Raw genomic sequence first — 14,499 nt, forward strand, 5'->3', positions numbered from 1 at the left:
CTTATTATTTACAGTTCATCATACATTATTGCTGTTCCTTTGTACATTTTCCTTGTTCTGCTCACTTCACTTTGCATCACTTCATTTAAGTTTTTACAAGTAGTTTATGCTTGTCCTGTTCATCATTTCTCATGGCAAAATAGCATCCCATTACAATCATATAACACAGGTTGGTCAGCTGTTCCCCTATTGATGGATATCAGTTTCTAGTTCTTTGCCACCACAAAAAGAGCTGCTATAAACGTCTTTGTGCAAGGAGGTCCTTTCTCCCTCTCTTTGGTCTCTTTGGAGAACAGATATAGTAGTGGCGTTGCTGGGTACGTCTAGTAAACATTTTAGCCAAGACTTCTAACACAATTTTCTGACATCAGAGCTGGTGTTGTTTCCACAACACCAATATTGCCTCTCAAGTCCTGCCTGCCCCAATAGCCACTTAAAAAATTATCTGATGAGGAAAGCAGAAGGGGTTGATATAAGCCTTTAAAAAAAAATTCCATCTCTCCTCCACCCTTATCTGCAATTTCCTACATTTAGTCAATACTTAATAACACTTGAGAAGTAATGGATCATCCATCAGAACCTAACAGGGACATGATATATAAATCATAGTAGACAGTACAAAACGATATTTTAGACTCAGCAGTGATATTAACATTCAATGAGAATTTTTCCCTCATTTCTAGAGAGATTAAGGAACTTAGTGCTGAAATGTAGTAATTGGTTAGAGGGAACTAAATGTGCACATCACTTGTGTTAGGCTTTTATAGCAGATGGTTTGCCTATTATTTGGTCTATTTTAGAAAATATTAGAGTTGGAAGGAGTCTTAGAAATTATCTACTCACATGTTCATAGTAGTATTTATGTAGTACTTTAAGGATTGTAAATTGCTTTATACATGTTATCCCAGTGGTCCTCACAACAATTAAGTGAGAGAGATGATACTTTTTTCTCATTCTACATATGTGGAAAATGAGGCTGAGAAGGCTTAAATGATTTTTCTAAGGATGCACAATTGGTAATTATGTAAGGCAGGATTTGAACTCTCATCTGTCTAACTCCAGGTCCAGCACTTTATCCCCTATACAACTTAACTGCCCTTCTAGTTAGATGCCATCATTTTAAAGATGAGTAAGAGAGAAGCAGAGGGAAGTTAGGTAACCTTCCCAATGTTACCCAGGTTTAGTGGCAGAGTCAAAACTAAAGCCCAGTTCTCCTGATTCCTGGTCTCAGTTTCTTTCCAGAGAATCATATTGGCACTCATAAACACTTCTAGAATGTGGTCACTATATCTTATTTCTATACTATATAGGAGAGAACTCAATGAATTATCTGGACATTTTTTGGTACTAAAAGAATGGAGGGGCACTTTATGCTTGCTTTGACATTATGCATTCGTGCAGATTCCTGGTTGCCAAAAGCACTTAGTGTCCACCTTTGGAGGAGCACTGCAGAGGAAAAACAGGATTCCCCAAATCTTACTCCATATCTAGGGCTCTTTCTGGTTTCTTGTACTATCTTTCTTTGATTAGTAGTGAGAAAACTTCAGTACTTAATACTACTTAAGCAGTATTCACTACTTAAATTATAGAGTTGTGGATTGAAAACAAAAAGTTAATTTATGAAAATTAGCTAAGAAAAATTAGTTTTTATAACCACTAAATGCTACATATATAAATGTATTCTTACTCTTATTACTAGAGATGCACTATTAATGGGTAGATAAAAGTTCAGCCATCTCATATGTGACTATCAGATACCAGGAGGGAAGAATTTTCTGCTCACTCCTGACAGAGAAAAATGAGCTGGGCAAAAAATTAATAAAAACATTTTCCTTAATTTGTTCTTCTATTAATTGTGTCTCTCCAATCTTTCTATTGCTTTCTCTCCCTAAGAGTGATTAATGAACAATATACAATATAAACTATCTTCATTACTATCCACAGTACAACTTTCTAAGTAAACAAAAATTGTTTAAATTGGTTTAGTAGATGTATAATTTCGAAAGTATTCGTATTCTAAACTTTATTATATCCAGTCTTTCAAAAGAAAGTGATAAATCAGAGCAAATTTTATCATTTCTATGTTCAGATTCCTTTTCCTCTTCAGTAAGAGTTCCATTTCTTGTATTTAAAAAAATCAAACACAATAAAAAAACTATGGCTATCCCTGAAATACTGGATTATTTTGAATATTAACTTAATAAATCAATCACTTGGTATTATCTATGCTCTAAAAATCATGACTTACCCTGGAAGATATGTTGTTTTTGTAGTAGGAATTATTTTGGTTCACTAGATTCTTTGATCTTTCCAGAGTCTATGAATGAATTTCATTACATGGGATGTGAATTTTACAACACTTAAAGTTAATTGAACTCTTCTACATAGTTCCTTTTGGACTAAGCAAGAACATTTTCTAAATAACTTTAGATTTTGAATGTAACTAGAAATTTACCTAAATAAAATAGCAGAAATAACATTTTCAAGCATTCATGTAATGAAACTTGAAAATTAATAGCATAAGTAATTATGTTAGCTTTAAAGGAGAGTCTTATCAATAATCTATTTCTCTCCAAAACCTTAAATGTGAAAAAGCAGGCTTAATTTACAGGAGGTAATAGTAAAATCACCATCATTACACTAACCAGTTGTAATTTATTTGTATAGCACCTTGAACTTACAAAATGCTTTTCTTACCTTTACCATTAGGTAATTAAGGGGAGTATTACTTTAACTGAAATTTTGCTCTTACATATCCCTTAACTTTTGGTTGCACTATAATTATAAGACTTTTAGGTTTGGAAGGTACCTTAGAGATGATGTACTCAAAGCCTTTATTTTATAAAGAAATAGTTCAAATGAATGAGAAGCAAATTTCCCACATCAGTATCACTTTCTATTATTACTCAATACTGCTTTTTAGTAATATCTTTTTCTCCAATAACTCTTTGCTCATATCTTTTGCTCATTTATTAATGTTTTTGTTTTTGGATGAAGGAATCAAAGTCTATAGCTATATGAAAATTGTTCTAAATCCAAATCTAAATTAGAGAAATGCAAATCAAAACAATTCTGAGATATCATCTGATACCTATGAGATTGGTTAAAATGATAAAAGGGTAAAATGATGTATATTGGCAAAGATGTGGAAAAATGAGGACACTGATGCACTGTTGATGGAACTGCGAATGGATTCAACGAAACTGGAGAGCAATTTGGAATTATTTGCAGAAAATTATACCTTTAGATTCAGCAATATTATTACTGAGTCTGTTCCCAAGAAGATCAGAGAAAAAGGAAGAAGAAACTGTATGGTACAAGATTTTTATAGCAGTTCTTTTTGTGGTGGCAAAGAATTGGAAATCTGTCAATTGAAGAATGACTAGACAAATTGTGCTGTATGATAAGAAAGAAAGAGCTGGTTAATTTTTTAAAAAAACTTGAAAAGTTCTACATAAAGTAATGAAAAATGAAATTAGTAGAACCAATAGAACGTTACATATAGCTTTAGAATTTATATTTGAAGAATTACTTGTAAATGTCTACCTCTAGAGAATGAACTGAATAATAGAAACATGAAATGCACAATCTATCTATACATATATATTTTATTAGATGAAAGCTTTTATGGTATAGCGAGGGGAGGAAGGGGCTAAGATATTAGGGTATAAATTATATTAAATCATTTTTTGAAAAATGGAAACATCTTAATTGTTCCCATATGTCTCCTTCAAAATGATTACATTTTTAAAATATTGATTAAACATTTCTAATTGTAATGAATCATAAGAAAACATATAAACATATGAAAACATAAGGACCTGGCAACAGAAATTAAACTTGTAGATTTGATCCCCAGATCTCTTTTTTAGGGGCAAGTAAATGGTTAAAATATGTTTTTGCATTTTGTAGCATGGAAATTGCTGACCAGTTATGAAACAAATTCATTTTTGTTTAAATGCTTCCTTAAATTTCTATCTCTGTTATTCTTTTAAACCAACATGATCATCTATTGTAAGTTCCTATAGAATCTTTTAAAAATTTGCAGAAAATCTATATATTTGGAATTTCTTTCTTCCCATCTTTGCCTCATAATAATAGTCAAGACCTTAGCTTCCAACTTTCCTCTTAGAATAATGACTAGCCAGAATTAACAGTTTTTGATTGACTTCAGGCCATTATTTCCTCCAGTCAGTCATTACTCCTCCAGAAATGCCTAGTGCCTCTCAATAATTATTTGCTAAGTGTAAAACAGGTTGGAAGCTTCAAAAGGTTAAGCTGTGCCTTTGATCTTAGGAAAGGCAGAGTGGCTTTGATCTGTAAATTAGAACCATAGAAGTTGAAAGCACTTTACCTGTTTCTGAAGTGAATTACATTGGTACAAGTTCATGTTTTATCATTGATTACCAATGCAAAATATAATCTTTCTTGCTTTCCAGGCTTCCTCTCTCATAGCATAACATTCAACATATATTATTTCTGAGTGAATCATTTCCAAATGGAATTTAGGATGCTTTACTGTAAAAGATTTTTTTTTCTTTTACATTCATGTGTCCTCATAGCCTATTCATTGCAAATCACTGTGAACACTTGCAACTCCATTCACTGCAGATGCCTTAGAAGTCATGTCTGTCATCTGATACTTTAAATCCCTTTAGATAATACTTGGAGTACTTCTAATAGAAGGGTTCATGGTCCTGTATGATCTTTTCTTTTCTCAGGGAAGAGTTTTACTACATAACTCTACTTATTTTTTTAATCCATATTTTTTTATTTTTTTTATTTTTTAAAAAATGTATTAATATTTGTTTTTAACATGGTTACATGATTCATGCTCCTACTTTTCCCTTCACTTCCCCCACACCCCCTCCACTCATGCCGATGCCCATTTCCACTGTTTTTATCATGTGTCATTGATTAAGACCTATTTCCAAATTGTTGATAGTTGTATTGGTGTGGTAGTTTCGAGTCTATATCCCCAATCATGTCCTCCTCGACCCATTTGTTCAAGCAGTTGTTTTTCTTATATGTTTCCTCTCCTACAGTCCTTCCTCTGAATGTGGGTAGCATTCTTTACCATAAATCCCTCAGAGCTGTCCTGTGTCATTGCATTGCTGTTGGTACAGAAGTCCATTACATTCGATTTTACCACAGTATATCAGTCTCTGTGTACAATGTTCTTCTGGCTCTGCTCCTCTCACTCTGCATCAGTTCCTGGAGGTCCTTCCAGTTCACCTGGAACTCCTCCAGTTTATTATTCCTTTGAGCGCAATAGTATTCCATCACCCGCATATACCACAATTTGTTCAGCCATTCCCCAATTGAAGGACATACCCTCATTTTCCAGTTCTTTGCCACCACAAAAAGTGCAGCTATAAATATTTTCATACAAGTCTGTTTATTAATGATCTCTTTGGGTACAAACCCAACAATGGTATGGCTGGATCAAAGGGCAGGCATTTTTTATAGCCCTTTGAGCATAGTACCAAATTGCCAGCCAGAATGGTTGGATCAGTTCACAACTCCACCAGCAATGCATTAATGTCCCAATTTTGCCACATCCCCTCCAGCATTCATTACTCTCCCCTTCTTTCATTTTAGTCAATCTGCTAGGTGTGAGGTGATACTTCAGAGTTGTTTTGATTTGCATTTCTCTAATTATTAGAGATTTAGAACACTTTCTCATGTGCTTATTGATATTTTTTATTTCTTTACCTGAAAATTGCCTATTCATGTCTCTTGCCCATTTATCAATTGGGGAATGGCTTGATTTTTTTATACAATTGATTTTACCATTACTCTACTTTTAAAAACATTCCTGGAAAAAATCCTTAGCCTGAGATTTAATTGTAATTTATTTCTTTTTTATCATTATAACTTTTTATTTTTTTCCAGATTAAATGTCAATATGATTTATTAATATTTATATATGATATGTTCTAATCCATGTTCTCTTTCTACTTCCCATCTCTTCCCCCTAATGAAGGTAATATAATATAGATTGTACATGCCATCATGTAATACATATTTTCATATTCATCATGTTGTAAAAGATAATACATAATCCTTCACTAGAGAAAAATTCATGGAGGATATAAAGCAACAAATGGTATGTTAGGTTAATTGAGTAAATCCATTAAATTACCCCAATTGGCCTAAAGTAAGCAATAAAATTCTGGTATCTTAATGAGGTACCATAACCAGAAAGGAACAAATTGAAACAAATCAAGTAAAGCCATTCTAACTAAATGTAAGAAAACCTTTATTGATTTAAATGTTCCTGATTAACCATTAGAAGAAATGAAAGTGATTTTCAACAGGAAGAGTATTCAGGTTGGCTGAGAACCTAAAATATCAAGGCACTTTGGCCTGAAGGAAATATGAATTGAAAAAATGTGTGGAGAATTTGAGTGGGGGTGGATCCAAGAAGTCAGAGAAAATATCTAGAGGCTCCTGATCCCTCCCAAATTGTCCCCCAAAACAATTTTTTATATAATACCTCAAAATGAATTCTGGAGCATCAGAATACATGAAAGGACAGGTCAAGATTAGTTAGAAGGTTGGCAGGAGGAGACTATCACACCAGATGGAAGTATGGTGCAACAAAGCAGGCTGCACCTCAGCAAACCAGCCCAGGACTTAGCAGTGGCTGAAGTAGCAGCCAAGGCTTCTGGAGTTTTCTACCACAGATAGTAAAGGGAGGTCACACAATTGGTCAGAAAGAGATGGTAGGGTCTCCTCTGCTGGCTCTAGCTGGAGGACTCTATTACTTTGCTCATACATAGATCAAGATCACAGTGCCAGGGTGAGGAGGAGCCCTATCTCACAGCAGCACTTGTGGCCTAAAGGCAGCAGAGGGCCCTTGTCATTGGCCAAGGTGGAAGATAATGGTTCCAGTTATTCACAGACTAGAGCACAAACCAGGATAATATTTAACAACCTTTTCTTCCAGCCTTAGAAGAACTGAAAACTTAGAGAACCCCATAGTTATCTTTGAAAGCAGTTGAGGAAAGAATGAAAAGTTAGTAATAGTAATAGTGTCTCCTCCATCATAGGAAGGTAGCTCACATTGAACAAATTTTTATGTTAAAAAAAAAACAAGAAAATGTCTGGAAAATGAGCAAACAACAACAGCAAAAGAAACATAGCACATACAGTTATTTTGAGGATAGGGAAGACCAAAACACAAACTCTGAAGAAAACAGTAAATACTGCTATATCCAAAGTCTTCAAGAAAAATATGAATTGCTCTCAAACCCAGAAAGAAAACCAAGAGGAGCACAAAAAAATTTTAAAAAATCAAATAACAGAAGTAGAATAAAAATTAGGAAAAGAAATGAAAGTAACTCAAGGAAATAACGGGGGTGGGGAAGAGTTGACAGTTTGGTAAAGTAGGCACAAAAATATTGAAGAAAATAATATCTTAAAAACCAGAGAAGGCCAATTGGTAAAAAAAAGGAATAGAAATCAAATGAATATTTTAAAAGGCAGATTTGGTCATATGGAAAAAGGAGTGCAAAAATTCACTGAGGAAAATAATTTAAAATGTAGAATAGTTCAAATGGAAAAAAGGTTCAAAAATGCACTGTAGAAAAAAAATGTATAAAATTAGAATTGGGCAAATGGAGGTTAATGGTTCCATAAGACATTGAGAAACAAAGAATGTCAAAAGAATGAAAAAATAAAAGAAAATGTGAAATATCTAAGTGAAAAAAAAGCTTACCTAGAAAATAATCTAAAAATGAATTGAGTACCTTAAAGCCATGATTTTAAAAAAAGGAAATGATTACATATCATTTTTCAAGAAATTATCAAGGAAAACTGCCTTGATAGTTTAGAACTAGAGAATTAAAATTGAAATCGAAAGAATCCACTTATCCTCAAGAAATCCTTGAAGGAAAATTTCCAGGTATATTATAACCAAATTCCAGAATTCCCAGGTAAAGAAGCAAATATTGCAAGTAGTAAAAAAGTATATATTATGGAGACACAAGCAGGATAATACAAGATTTAGCAGATTTTACATTAAATGATTGTAGATCCTAGACTATTATATTTCAAAGGTCAGAAAGGCTAGGACTATAACAAAGAATCATTTACCAGCAAAACTGAGTAAAATCCTTCAGGGGGGAAATGGATATTCATTGTAACAGAGGACTTTAAAGCATTCCTGATTCAAGAATTGAGCTAAATGGAAAATTTGATTAATACAAGATTCAAGAAAAGAATGAAATGATAAATAGGAAGGATATGATATGATAAATAGGAAGTCAAAAAAAGATTCAATAAGGGTAAACTGTTTACATCCCTACATAAGAAAATACTTGTAACTCCTAAGTTTATCACTATTAGAGAAATTAGGAGTATATATAGAATTGAGTTAAAAGTGTAAGTCGAATATGATGGGTTAATATTTAACAAAATAAAACTATGGAGTGAGGAAGAGAACTTCATTATGAAAAGGGGAAGGGAAAATATAGGAGGATAAATTATCTCATATAAAAGAAGCATGAAAGATCTTTTTCCAGTGAAAGGGAAGATGGAGGAGGTGGAGAAGAGAGTATTTGAATCTTTCTCTCATTGGAATTGACTCAAAGAAGGAAGAACATACAAAATAAATTAGATATGAAATCTATTTTCTCCTATAAAAAAAGTAGAAGGGGGAAAGGATGAGGAAAGGGGGATAGAAGTTAATGGAAGAGAGGACAAATTGGAGAGGTGACAGTAGGAAGGAAAACACATGAGGAAGATCAGAAAGGAGAGAGAACAAGATAAATAGAGGGGAAACAGAATGGAAGATTAATACATAGAAACTGTGACAGGAAGGTTTTGTTTGTTTGTTTGTTTGTTTTGTTCCTTTTAACAAGTAGAAATGAGTCAATCCCTTAGATTGGGGAATAGCTGTGGTAAATGATGGTGATGGAATACTACTCTGCTGTAAGGAATGATGAACCAGAGGATTTCCATTCCATATGATCTGGGAGAACCTCAACAAATTGATGCAGGGTGATATTGGCAGAACCAGGAGATCATCGTACAGGAAAAGTGAAACACTGTGGTACTATTCAATGTAATGGAATTTGCTACTAGTAGCAATGCAATGATTAAGGGACTTATGAGAAAGAATGCTATCCAATTCAGAGAATGAATTGTTGGAATAGAAATGAAGAAGAAAAATATATAACATCCCTTCTTTATATGGGTACATGATTTGGAGTTTCAATTTCAAAAGACTGCTCTATTGCAAAAATGAATAATATGGAAATAGGTATCAAGTAATCACATTTAAATATCCCAGTTGAATTGCTTGTCAGCTCCAGGATTGGGGAGAGAGAGAAAGAAAATGAATCATGTAACCATGGGAAAATATTTTAAAAACTAAAAAATAAATGAAAAAATGAGCTGAATGTATAAGAATATAGTAATTTCCCAATGAACAGGCAATTCTTAGACAAATTAATTCTTTTTAAAACCTTACCTTCTGTCTTAGAATCAATACTTGGTATTAGTTGCAAGGCAGAAGAATGGTAAAGGTCAGGCAATGGGGTTTAAGTGACTTGCCCAGGGTCATACAGATAGGAAGTGTCTGAGGCCAGATTTGAACCCAGAACCTCCCATCAATAGGCCTGGCTCTCAATCCACTGAGCCACCCAGCTGCCCCACTTAGACAAATTAATTTGTAATCAGATGAAAAAATCTATAAATCATTTTTATTAGAGAAATGCAAATTAAACAACTATGAGATATCACTCTACACTTATCATATTGGCTATTATGACAGAAAAGAAAAATGACAAAACTTGGAGAGGATGCAGGAAAATTGAGAAATTAATGTACTGCTGGAGAGTTGTGAACTGATTAAACCATTCTGTAAAACAATTTGGATTTATACCCAAAGAGCAAACAGTACATACCCTTTGTCCCAGGAATACCATTACTTGGTTTGTATCCCAAAGATATTTAAAAAACAAAAGGAGAAAACACATATATGTACAAAAAATATTTAAAACAGCTCTTTTCAAGGTGGCAAAGAATTGGAAAGTGAAGGCATACCCATCAATTACAAAACAGCTTATAATCAAAATGGAAAACTACTGTGCTATAAGCATTGCTGAGCTGGAAGATTTCAGAAAAACCTGGAAGGATTTACAAAAACTGACAAAGGGAAGTAAGTAAAACCAGGAGAAAACTGTACCCACTAACAGCAATGTTTTAAAATGAATAACTGTGAATGATTTGGTTATTCTCAGCAATACTGTGACCAAAACAATTCCAAGGGACTCATGATAAAAAATGTCTTCTGTTTCCAGAGAAAAAGAACTAATAGATTCTGAATCTAGAAGAAAGGGTTTTTTCATTTTCTTTCATAAATTCTTTGTTGTTGTTCTTGTTTTTTGTTTCCTTTCACAAAAAAATCAATATGGAGAGATGCATTATATGATTGCACATGTAGAGCCTATATTAGATTGTTCACCATCTAGGCAAGGTTGAGAAAGGAGGGGAAATTGAGAGTTAAATTTTTTTTAAATCAATATTATCAAATAATAGTATTTATTTATTGATAAAATAATCAAATAAACTAAAAAAGAAAAGAATGTCTGGTGATAGAAGAGAAAATTGCCACTGAGAAAGAATTGTTTGGGAGTGAGGGATTGAAAAGAAAAACATCAGAATTTGACTATCCCATATGATTTTTCATCCCATCTTGGCTGGAGGAAGAAACTGAATTATGAATTTCAGAGGTCTAAAAACTTAAGGACTTCCTATTTTCTCATCAATGTCCTAGTCATGTCTTTGGAACATCTAGGGTCAGAACCTTCTTTGAGAGCAGAAGAAAATTGAATGAATGTCTCCCCATGAAGTGAAACAAAGAAGCTACACAACGCCTCTAGGGAATTTCTTGAGCGCCTCCATAAATTGTAGAAAATTACTTCCATCAACCAGAATCTCTGATTGAACTTTGTATATGTGGGCTAAATACGCTTGAACTTGCTTCCTCTTGACTCTGTCCATTTGAAGGAAAACATATCAGATTTTGGGGAAGGAGTATTTGCATCAATTGTACCATTTATTTTGCTATTGTGAATTAACCATTTTTAAAAGCTTATCTAGTCTGGTTGACTGAATTAATAATTATTGTTGGAACCACAATATGTGAGGGACCTCTGACCTAGTGTGTTACAAGGACAACTCACTAACAGCCCCTAAGGGCTATCCCTGTATCTCTGTGGTATGAGTTGGGGTAGTAGCCCCTAGAACTTAAGCTCAGAGAATATGAATGAATTACACTTATCTGGTAAAACCAATTGTATTTCCTCAAATCTTTGGGCTTTACTTTGTATTCTCAGAATTTGACATATACATATGCCTGGTCCAATAGCAATAATATGTAAACAACATAAATAATGGAAGTACATAGGACTAGGGCTGACAAAATGTGCGTTCCAGTTCGGGATCAATAGCTGTATGATATTAGATAAGTTACTTATCTTCTCTAGGCTTCAACCTCCTCATCTACACAATTAGATGACTACATGAAACATTTACTAATTCCTTTTGAAATCCAAAACTTGATCATTTGAATTTGGGGAAGACTTCTTAATTATGAGGACAACCATATTTAGCAATGATTGTGCTTTTCACAGGAGAAAAAAATCATGTTATTTATTGGTTTTGTCTGGAACAATGAACATATTCTAGATGAATTTGATGTGAACAACAACAACAACAATACAACTATGGAATCTGAATCTGCCTATTAAAGTCTTTCTAGGAACTAAAAAAATCAGGAATGTGAGCATATTTTCTGGAAGACAAATTAAATGAATTAAAATAAGCTCACTGACAATAAGAAAACTAATTCCTAGGCACTGGAGGGACTTAATGCCACCCACTCTGTTCAAATGGATATTTGCTTTATTATATGCAAGTGCCAACAAAAAACTAATTTTCCGATTACAAGGCAACAGGGAACAATTTCAGGAAACCTTCAAACTTTTGTTCTTGTTTCATCCCACAAAACAATGTGGAGAATAGAGGTAACTGTTTCCATCAAAGCACCTGGCATACAATAATCGTTCCTTTAATTACATATCTCTAGTGAAATAAAATTGTTTTGCACTCATCTGCATGAAAGAAGTAAGACCTTGGCCAGTCCCTTGCTCCCTACCCTCTCCCTACTCCTTTCGATAAAGTAAGTCAAATGGCAGATGTACTGTCATTCGGTTCAGGGAGAGGAGCACATTGTAAAAGAAAAGGCATTTAGAGGGTGGTAGTGACAGAAATAGGCAACTGTGAAGTAGTTGGGTAGCATCGTGAGATAGAGCACTAACAATTTCAGCAAACATTTTTTCAGTACCTAATATATGCAGAGGCATTAGGCTAGGCACTAAAATGATTGAATAATTCAAGACCCCCAGAAGCTGGCAGTCAGTTCTTAGGAAAGTTCATATTGTTTTATGGTCCTTAAGTTGAAGGAGGACTGTCTTACTTTTCACCCCACATTTAACAGTTAAGAATAGTCAATGTTTAGGTTTCCCTCCTTCCCTTCCCAGCATTTTCTCTCAACATACTCAATGGTCCACATCCAAGGAATACACACACACATACAGGCAATCCCACTGTGACACTGAGGATATTTTTTAGTCATTATACTTTTAATCATTAAAAAAATCTGTCTGATCAATGGAACGATCACACAATTGACCAAAAACTGAACCAAATAGAATAGAATGAAACAGCCCTTGAGTTAACTTGGTTGCTGGCAGCAGGCACAAAGTCCTTAATGAAATAGCATGGTCCAAATAGATTTTCATTAAAGTTTACAATAATGAAAATAAACACAAGTCTAATGGGAAAAGTTTTCAAGCCCATTGCGGAGAGAGAAAATTTCAGATAATCTTTAGGAAACACATCTAAGATTAATATCACTGATGTTTAGTGGTTTCAAAACAATTACAATGGAAAGACTTTTCTCTGTACCCTGAAGACATACTTCCTTCTTCTTTGTATTTCTCTATATATTATCCCAACGTGGCTTTAAAATCTTAGTTAATGTTCATTCTTTCTTTGCACCTGTTTGTGATTAGGACTAAATTATGTTTTATTACATGTTACATTGAAACGATATTATTCATAGGTATTGTAAACCACACTGAGATAGTAGCTAAGGATTTTTTTTATTATAAGCCATAAAATTCAAGATTTTAGTATTTACTATATAATTTCACTCAGTAGAAAAGCATTAGTTCAATTCTCCAGATAGGTACTGCATAAAAATAAAAGTCAATTATCTGTCCCCATAAGCATATTTATGAAGATTTTTGCCCATATATTGTTATTTATATCTGCTGTATGAACATACTAATAGTTAGTAAGTACATATGATATTTTAGATGTCAGTATATGTGTATATATTTCATATATATGTGTGAGTACATATTTGTGTATCTATATTAAAATTATACAAATGAATATATGTATATACAAATACACACACATATATGCTATACATTTGTATTTACATCATTCAGGTTCCAGAGGAGGCAACTATTTTCCAACCACATTATATTATTTGTTCCAAGAAAGAAAATAGGAAACAAATCAAGACATGCGATGGGAGTTGTTTGCCAGATGAGCCAAAAGTGTAGACCCTCAAGGTCTCTCATTAGATAATCCTGCTATTTATTTCAACCTCATTCTGTAAAATGCCTTTCCTCTCAGATAGCAGTTAAACCCATACCCCAAAACAAAAATAATGAAATTTGGGTTGTATTTGTTGTACTCCTTTCCTGCCTCACTCTAAGCAAGATTCCTATTCATGGCTCAAGACTTGGGTTGATGGATACAATTCAGTTACTCTGACATTCTGATAATTTTGATTGATTGTATGACCACATGTATTGATCATCTGTTTTCAGGACTTGAAAAGAAAAATGAAGCTCTTAAAAATGGTAGATTCAATTGTTCATAATAAACGTAGCTTGAGAAGATGCTATAGAATCATACGCTTGAAGGTATAAAAAATGGATGTTAGAAAAATCAGTCTCCTGGCACTGTGCTCTCTATATAATAGAAGGATCAAAGGAATTTATGCCAGTAACCATTTATGTTACCTATCTGTAAGGTGGAAATTCCTAAATTTTACTATAATGACCTAGAGATTTATTGAATCATCAATGAATTAATTTAAAGTTCCTCCAAAAAATTTAATTTAAAGCCTTCTTAAATTGAAGGGAAATTTTTATTTCCCATGTACGTGGCAAACAAGTTGTATTCCCTCTGCTTTATGTAAATTATTACTTCTGCCCCACCTTTTTTTGCTATAACTTACTTCATAGAATCAATGTTAGGGAACATGTTTGTTTCAGTAATCTTTAGCATTTCTTTTCCCTCTCCTATAGAATGAGGAGTTGGAAGCGATGGCCTCCATGCTCCCTTCCAGTTCTATAACACCATTATCTACTACATTCATGCTCACTCTATAATAAATTATTTATC

General features: G+C 33.5%; 1 protein-coding gene across 1 annotated transcript in view; it reads right to left on the reverse strand.

Annotated features, from left to right (window-relative positions):
- CDH18 (cadherin 18) overlaps positions 1-14,499 on the reverse strand; it is a 434,071-nt gene that overhangs the window by 83,239 nt on the left and 336,333 nt on the right. The gene's annotated exons all lie outside the window — the stretch shown is intronic.

This window comes from Gracilinanus agilis, chromosome 1 (assembly GCF_016433145.1).
Source record: "Gracilinanus agilis isolate LMUSP501 chromosome 1, AgileGrace, whole genome shotgun sequence".
In the NCBI taxonomy this organism is placed as follows: Eukaryota; Metazoa; Chordata; class Mammalia; order Didelphimorphia; family Didelphidae; genus Gracilinanus; species Gracilinanus agilis.